This window comes from Narcine bancroftii, unplaced genomic scaffold, assembly GCF_036971445.1.
Source record: "Narcine bancroftii isolate sNarBan1 unplaced genomic scaffold, sNarBan1.hap1 Scaffold_260, whole genome shotgun sequence".
Taxonomy (NCBI): Eukaryota; Metazoa; Chordata; class Chondrichthyes; order Torpediniformes; family Narcinidae; genus Narcine; species Narcine bancroftii.
In genome coordinates, this window is record NW_027211995.1 from 148,108 (window position 1) to 156,702 (window position 8,595).

Consider the following 8,595-nt stretch of genomic DNA (forward strand, 5'->3'; position numbering starts at 1 on the left):
GGCAACATGGGTGCCACCTCAAGGCAACGGTCCCCTGATTGATTGCAGGGATGGGCTCTGTAAATAGACTCATAGATATCCAACACAGAGCATCTTTGTCGCCCTGCCATCAGGAAGGAGATATGGAGGAATAAAAGCAGAGCAGCCAGGGAGGGAAATAGCATCTTCCCACAGGCCATGAGATTAACAAGGCAACATGAGCTGGATGGGAGCTAAGAATGAAAAGGGTGAGAGGAATATGGACTGATTACAACAGCTCAGCTAGCAGGAGAGAGGGGCTGAAGGGCCTGTTTATGTTTTCTCTATCTGGACCAGCTTTTGAGTTCAAGCTTTAAAAAACCCAATCATTTTTAAATTTATTATCAATGGTACAGAATGAATCAAGAGACAAGATGTCTGTCCAGCAGCAAGCGTCGAAGGCACTTCCTGAAACGGAGGCTCTGAAACCACAGGGAGGTTCTGGACGGAAAGAGGCCCAGCTTCTTCTGGAAGGAGGAGAGGAGAGGCAGGGGAAATGTGGGGGAAGGGAAGGGGAGGGGAGGGGCTAGGGATGCCGTCCACCGTTCACCTCCCCTTTCCTCTACCCCGTTCCCCTCCCCTTTCCACTGCCCGTTCCCCTCCCACATCCCCTCCCCCCTTCCCTTCCCCAGTTCCCGTCCCCCGCTCGCCTCCCCCATTCCCCTCCCCCTTCCCTTCCTCCTACTCCTAACCCTAACCCCTAACAAAATCCTAAACCTAACCTTAACACTACCGATACCCCCTACCACCACTCCACGTCCCCTAACTCTACCCCCACCCCATCCACTAACCCTAACTTTATTCCTACGCCTATGCCACCCCCTAACCCCAACCCTAATGCTACCCACCATCCCCTAACCCCAAACCTCACTCCCCCTCTACCCCCCTGCTCCTACCCCCTTCCCCTATACCTAACACAAGCCCACTTCCCCGAACTATAGACCTAACCATAAACCAAGATATAGCCCTACCCCATGTCTCCTAACATTAACCCTAACTCTACCCAACTTCCCCAACCCTAAACTAAACCCTATCCCTATCCCTTACAACCTACCTCCTTCCCCTAACCCTACCTCCTACCCCTTCCCCATCCCCGCACCCCCTACCACTACCCCCTACCCTACCCCTTACCACAACCCCTACCCTTACCCCCTTCCACTACCCCCTTTCTCCTACCCCCTTCCCCTCCCCCTCCTTCCCCTAGGTTAGGGGTAGGAAGGGGAAAGGGAAGGGGGAGGGGAAGGGGAGGAGGAGAAAGGGAGGGGAAGGGGGAGGGTTAGGGGAGGGGATGGGGAGGGGAAGGGGAGGGGGAATGGGGAAGGGAAGGGTGGAGGGGAAGAGGGAGGTGAAGAGTGGAGGGCTGGGGTTAGGGCATAGGTGTGAGGGCAGGGGAAGGGGAAGATGAGCGGGAGGGGTTTGGGATGGAGGAGGGGTAGAGGAGAAGAGGGGAAGTGGGTGAAGGGACATGGAAGAGGCAGGGAATGGGGTTGGCAGGGCCAGAGGGATACGACGGGGAGGGGTTCAGGCCATCATGATGTTGTCCGTCCTCTGTTCAGCTGGGATGCGAGGTTCTTCTGGACTCGTGTCTTGTCTCTGAGATCGCTCCTTCTCCTGGGAAGAGAAATACGAGTGATAGAGATACTGTCTCTGAGGCCTGAACACAATGACTTTGGAGGGTCCCAACACTTCCCCCATCATCCCCCCTACCCCTGAACCCTCCCCTCCCTCACACCAGTACTCTCCATTTTTCTTGAATTCCTGTCCATATTAAAATCCTTTTCATGCCTTTTTTGGACAAGCCTCCGCTACTACCCCGACAATGCATTCCAGCCACCCACTACATTCTGTGTGAATAAAATGTACCCCTTACGTCTTGCCTAAATTTCCCTCAGCTCACCTTATTTAGACGTCCTCTGGTATTCTCGCCCCAGGAATGCACACAATATTCCAAGTGTGGTCTGACGAGAATTTTATACATCTGCAACGATACCTCTTGGTTTTTGAACTCAATCCCCTGACTCCTGAAGGCCAGCACACAATAAACCATCTTAAACTCCCTCTCAATTTGCACAGCAACCTTGAGTGATATATGGAGCAGGATCTAAATATTTCTCTGTCCTGCACACTGTTCATAATCCTGCCATTAACCAAGTGCTCTGCCCACACATTCTTGTAATCCGCATTCAATGAAGATATTGGTCTATATGAAGCTACTTTTAATGGGGCTCCAACCTTCTTTGGAATAACTGTTATTCGTGCCCTTGAAAATTGCTCTGGAAATAAACCTGGACCAGTTGCTTATTTAAGTACATCTGATTTACAGGATTGAACTCCATCTGTCACTTCTCTGCAAACTGGATGACCTATGACAACCTTCTACACTGTCTACAACATCTCTACCTCTGTGTGATCCCCTGACGTACCCACCCTTCCACTCCCATCATCATTCATAAAAATCACAAAGAGCAGGGGTCCCAGAGCAGATCCCTTTGGAGAGCCACTAGTCATTGTTCCATCTACTACTACCATCTGTTTTCTGCAGACAAGCCAATTCTGAATCCACACAGCCAAGGCTCCATGGATCCCATGCCTCCAGACATTCTGAATGAGGCCTCCGTGGGGATCTTGTCAAGCACCTTACTAAAATCCTCGTGCAGCACATACAGACCTTGACCTTCATCTATCTCCTTTGACACCTCCTCTAAAAACTCAATTTGACTCGTGAAGCAGGACCTGCTCCTCACAAAACTATCCATGAGTTTGCCCAGCATGTTTGGGCATTGCCCTCGGCCCCAGAATCTGCAGACTTCCTGGCGAGTCCCTCCCTTACCCCTTCCCAGAGCTTCCGCATCCATTAGAACATCAAGCATTGCTGCCCAGTACAGGCCCTTTGGCCCATAAAGGCTGTACTGACCTTTGTAAATGTTCTCCACAACCTTGACCTGTACCACACCCATAGGAACATAGGAAGTGGGAACAGGAATAGGACAAAAATGGCCTATCGAGCCTGCTCCGCCATTCAATACGATCATGGCTGATCTAATTTATGACCAAACTCGACCTACCCTGCCTTCTCGCCATATCCCCAAATTCCTCTATCATGTAAAAATTCTGTTCCCTTACATCCACATGCTCGTCTCAGAGACTTTTATATGTACCTATTCTACCAACCGCTACCACTTTCTCCGGTGACGCATTCAAAGCTCTCACAACTGTCTGCATAAAAAAAATCTCCCCTCCCCTGAAGCGGATGCTCTCTGAGATTTGCACCTGACACTTTAGGAAAGGTTTCTGGCTGTTCATTCCATCTAAGGCCCCCACAATCTTATTTAGAATAAGTTATTAAGCTGTGGAAGGGGCAAGTTGGGAGAGGGAGGAGGGGAGAGAGCTGGTGGGGGAGGGGTGAGAGCTGGTGGGGAGGGGACAAGGCCGTGTTGTGGAGAGGGATCAGGACCGCGTTGAGGTGGTGAACGGACAGACATGGGTGGATCTACCTGCCGAAATAAAGGAGCAATAAGAAGGCCATCTCGGGATCTACCAGCATCTTCTGGGGCTTGATGTCTCAATGGAAAACCCCCTGAGGATGGAAGTAGGCCATGCTCTGCTACAGCTGGTACATGAACATCTGGCAACACAACGATATAACATGACCCACTCTGCCTCCACACTGGCCGGGTCTATATCCTGAGGGTAAGGGGAGGTGGGTGAAGGGCCCCTCCCTGCCAATCAACATCCATCCTCATCATCCTCTCCACCCCTCTCCCCTCACTACCCTTTCTCTCCTCACCAATACCCATTGAGACCCTCATGCACCCTTCATCGATATCCAGACCCCAGCGAGACTCAGCCAGTAAACTCCTTCATATCCTCCAACCCCACCATCCAAGCTTGCCCCAGTGGACAACTTGACCACCCAGACCCACAACCACCTTGATGTAGATCATGGGAATGGGCTGCTTGGCCTTGTTGAAGTGCTGGACCATGCAGTGAACCGTCTTGGGAACATAGTCCAGACCCAGATTCAAATAAACCTGCTCTTCCTCTTGGAGACAATACAAACATGTCAGCTGGATTTACCCTCCAAAACCCCGTGCCTCTCCCAACAGGAGTGCCAGCCCCTCCTGCTCTCTGTAGGCCTGATGCCCCCACTGCTCAACACAACATGGCATGAATCCAACGGCTCAGCGAGCAGAGCGTCAACAGGCCGTAGTGGACCCGTCCGCTGCCCCATCATTCGGCTTCTGGTGAGACTGCACAAAATGTGCAGCTCTGACCGCCCTCCCTCGTGAGGCAAGGATTCACCGGGGGAGAAAAACCATTGACGTTTCGAGATGAGAAATGTTTGCAGCCGGGTGTTGGCTGGGGTCGAACATGTGGAGGCTGAGTTGTTGGGACGATTCAGAGCAGGCGTTGATTTGGAAGCGCACCAAAAGGTGCCAAAAGTGAGTTATGGGGGAAAGTACATTCGTGAAATGAATTGGGGAAACAGACTGGAGGGGCTGAGTGGCCGAATTTGGCGACCTTGTCTTGTGGTCTTGGCTGCTGCTGTCTGGAGTTGAAATGGCAAGAGGTCATGAGTTAATGGGTGAGGAGCAGGGCAGCCAACGTCAAAGAGTCAGCACTGGTCAGAGGGGCAGGATGGAGGCAACAGAGAGGCTGCAGCGAGACAGATCGATTGAAGGAATGGGGAAGGTAGCAGCAAATGATATGCATCAGAGTGAGGGTGGGGTGGGTGCAGGTGGATCTTACCTTGACTACAGAGGAGAAGTTGAGAAGAGGGACAATGATGGTGTGATCCAACTTTCGCACGATCTGCAGTTTGCGGTTCTATGGCGAGAGAAGAACATCAGCAAGGCTGGGCGATGGGTCGGGGCCCTGAGGGGCAACTTGTCCAAGTTGAGGGGGGAGGCGGGGAGGAGATTTGTCAAGAGGTCAGAGGTGGGGAACTCCAAGGGAGGCCGAAGTGGGGGACTTTTCGAGAGTCAGTGGGGGGGACTTTTCGTGTAGCTGGAGTGGGGACTTGTCAGGGGGTTCAATGAAGTATCATTTCAGTTTTTATGATTGTTTTCCCAGCTTCTACTAAACAATGAATTTGCAGAAAATCTTTGATATTTGCTGTGTGTGTGTGTGTGTGTGTGTGTGTGTGTGTGTGTGTGTGTGGGGTGGGGGGTTGTGTGTGGGGAGGGGGGCTGCTGTTGTGGGTTTGTGTGACTTTCTCTGTTTCCAAACCCCATGGCTGCTTTGGTCTCTGTCAGATGCTCCTCTTTCCACCCACCCTTCAAAAATGTGTTTGGGGTGTTTGTCAATTGGGTGTAATTGTGTGAAACGGGCTCATGTGTCGCAAGGGCCTGTGAACGTGCTGTAGGCCCTAAATTTAAATATCAGGGTTTTTCATTTCCACACAACTGCTCCTCCCCCTCACCTTGAATCTCTTGTCTTGCAAGATCTTCTTGATGGCAATCAGCTCTCCGGAGTCCACCAGCCTTGCCTGGTACACCACACCGAAAGATCCATTGTCGATGATTTTAACATCTGTGCAGGACACCACCTTGGGGACGTTGGGTCCATGACACGGTGTGGCCACCTCTGTTGTGAACTTATTGCCATGTCCTCTGGGGCAGAAGCAGCAGCATTTACACACCCAGAGGGTACACAACAGGTCATTTATCCCAACCCAGCCTTGCTGTCCAAGTTAGTCTCTACCCCTCCCTCTAACTCCCTTCCAAGGGTCACCTAAATTTCAGAATTGATCCTCTGGTGGTTCGTTCCAGCTTCTCTCAGTAGAAATATTGCCACCCCAGGTCCTTCTATGATCACTCTCCTCAGACTGAGGCCAGTTCTGCAGCCGTTCACTTTGTCTATAACCCTCCCTCCATGAGAGGATCGGGTCATCTTGACCTTCAGCACGTCCCGGGGAGATGAACCACTCTGAACCCTACCACGGGTTTAGCAGAAGCCCTCCACATTCCCAGAAGCTCAGCAACACCGTGATCTTCCATGATGCAAGCGAGACCTCGTCGCCTGAGGGAGCAGGTGGTGCGGAGAGAGCCCCACTCTTCACTGCTCAACTCTGTTGGGTCTGCCGCTGCAGAAACACTTTCTAGCACCTTGATCCAGGTCCACTGGGGGAAAGAATCCTATCCCGGTTGGGGGGGTGTGGGGGTGTATGCAAGGGTGGAAGGGATCTTGTAACCACGGTGGGGGGGGGGGGTGGCGGGTGGAGGAGCGGTCCTGTCTCTCAGTGGACAGATCCCATTCCAGGTGGAGGGGGAGCTCTGTCCCATTTCTGTTGAAAGGTCTGCCTTCCATCCCCCTCGCAACTTCTCTTCTCCCTCAGACACCTCACACTCTCCCCTGCACCAAATCCTCTACCACACTCTCATCCCCCACCCAACACCACCCCCATGGTTTCCCCAGTGCTTTCTGTCCCCTCGCACCCCATCCCCCCAGCTCAACCCTATGTCCCCTATCTCTGATCCAATCTCCCTTGACATTAGCCTGTGGTGCTACCCCGTTCCTTTGTTCTCCCCTCCTGTCCTACAGACCCCATCCCTTTATCCCCTCACATGTCATTGTTCTCCCCTCCACAGTCCCCTCCAGCTGCCTCATAAAGTGCCCTGCACTCAGGATGGGGAGAGGGGAAATTAAATGTAGTCTCCATTCTCTCCGCCCACACTGGGTAAAGGATGGTGCCAGAGGAGTCTCTGTCCCAGTAGGGGAGCATGTAACAGGCTCTTTATCTCACCCAAGGGTGCAGGGTGCTTCCAAACACAACCCTGTTGATCAGAGGGTCCCTGGGATGAGACAGCGTCCTACTCCGACACGTGGGCCAGAATCCCCTTCCAGGAGAGACATCTTTCTTTTGTTGCTGTGCCATGGCACGACTCAGCTATGGCTGCCCCATGCAGTGACATCATCACCCCCTCTGTGTCATCATCTCCCCCCTCTGTGACACCTCCCCTCTCTGTGACACCCCTAGTGTAATGGGCAGGGACATCCAACCATTTAAATCCTCCTCAATTTCCCCAAGCAAGGGGAGAATAATTCAGCTGGTCTAAATTACTCGTTGTTATCTATTCTAACTCCTAGATATTTGATCCCATTTTGCCGCCACATTTGTTGACTATTTTCTTGACATTGGCTCTAATCCCCCTTCCTAAGTGACATGATTTTGCACATATCCCAAAAGAACTTATACCCAGAGATGTCCCCATAGTCCTCCAGGGTGGAGCACAACTTGGGCAATGAGTGTGTTGGGTCTGTCAGATATATCAGAACAACTTCTGCAAATAAATTGATTTCATGCTCTTCCTGGCCTGTTCTGAAACCTTTAATGCCTGAATCCTGGCAAATGGCCTCGGCTAATCGCTCCATGGCCAGTACAAACTCACTCACTGGGAGTGTGGGGGAGGAGTCAGACTTTGATTGGCATGCCTGTTGGCTTCCTCTGTCCCTCTCATCTCGACATCAGTGGCTCAGGTTGGGGGAGTCTGCGCTGCCTCCTGCAGTGCACAGCAGCGCTGCTGGACCACCTTTATCTCCTTATTTTCCTGGGCCCTCTCCAAATCTTTCCTTTCTATGATCTCACATTGGTTTCTCAGTAGAAACACTGGCAGCCAAAAGGCACCCTCTGATTCCCCTTAGATTTTGGGAACCCCGACTTCTTGAAGTGGGACCACACGTGGTGACCTATTTTCTCAAGATGTGGATCCAGGAGCTTGGACCAGTCTACCAGTTTGCCGTGGTCCGCCAGCATGCTTGCCAAGCTCCCCAACCCTGCACTCTCGTCAGTCCACCCGCAGATCTTGTTCTCCCTGCCTGCACTCGATTTCCTGCCCCAATTCCAAAGCATCTCCACTGCAGCTGTGTTCAGTCGGAACTCGAAGGACCCTGCTCACTGCACCAATTATTATGTGTGTGAAACTGATTCGAGGGGTCCCAAGGGTGGCGAATTTGAACACAGTTGTCTTTTATTGACATGTAGTGAAGTCGCATGAGGAGTAAAAGACACACACAGACACAAACTCGCCGGATTAATCGATACACTTGCAACCACTCGTGGATAGAAGACTTGACAATCAACTTGTCACATATGATACCTTGAACAGGTCATTCATTCACTCATTGATCTTGGATGCCTGTGGGTGGTAGGGGATATGCAGGTGGCCCCAAATACTTGGCATCACCACCCATTGCTGGTCGGACGTTATCCGATAGGGTATTCCACATATGGAGCACGCTAAAATGGTGCTTGGTCGGCCCGCTGGCAGGACATCTGAGTATGTGCTGACCATCGTGAGAACATATCACTTTTTATTTTGGCAGGGGAGAGGCCTGATATGGTCAATTTATCAGACTTGGTCAGCTCCCGAACCCCAGCGAATGCGGCCCTTGGTTTTAATTGCTGACAAATAGGGCATTTGGCCATTGTAAGGTAAAACATCATGAGATGGGAATGTGTAGGGAGTTACCCTGTACAGGGCAGTAACAAGAAGGGGAGGTGTCCTTGTACTCCTGTTAGGTAAAACATCATGAGATGGGAATGTACAGGGCTGTAACAAGATGTAAATGCATCCT

At 51.7% G+C, this 8,595-nt stretch overlaps 1 long non-coding RNA gene across 1 annotated transcript; it reads right to left on the reverse strand.

Moving 5' to 3' along the window:
• Positions 1-927: 927 nt before the first annotated feature.
• LOC138750773 (uncharacterized) lies at positions 928-6,882 on the reverse strand. Its single transcript, XR_011349499.1, has 4 exons — positions 6,764-6,882; positions 5,441-5,630; positions 4,768-4,845; positions 928-1,629 (listed from the first exon to the last, which is right to left on the reverse strand). It is a non-coding gene; the product is annotated as an uncharacterized lncRNA (long non-coding RNA).
• Positions 6,883-8,595: the final 1,713 nt, after the last annotated feature.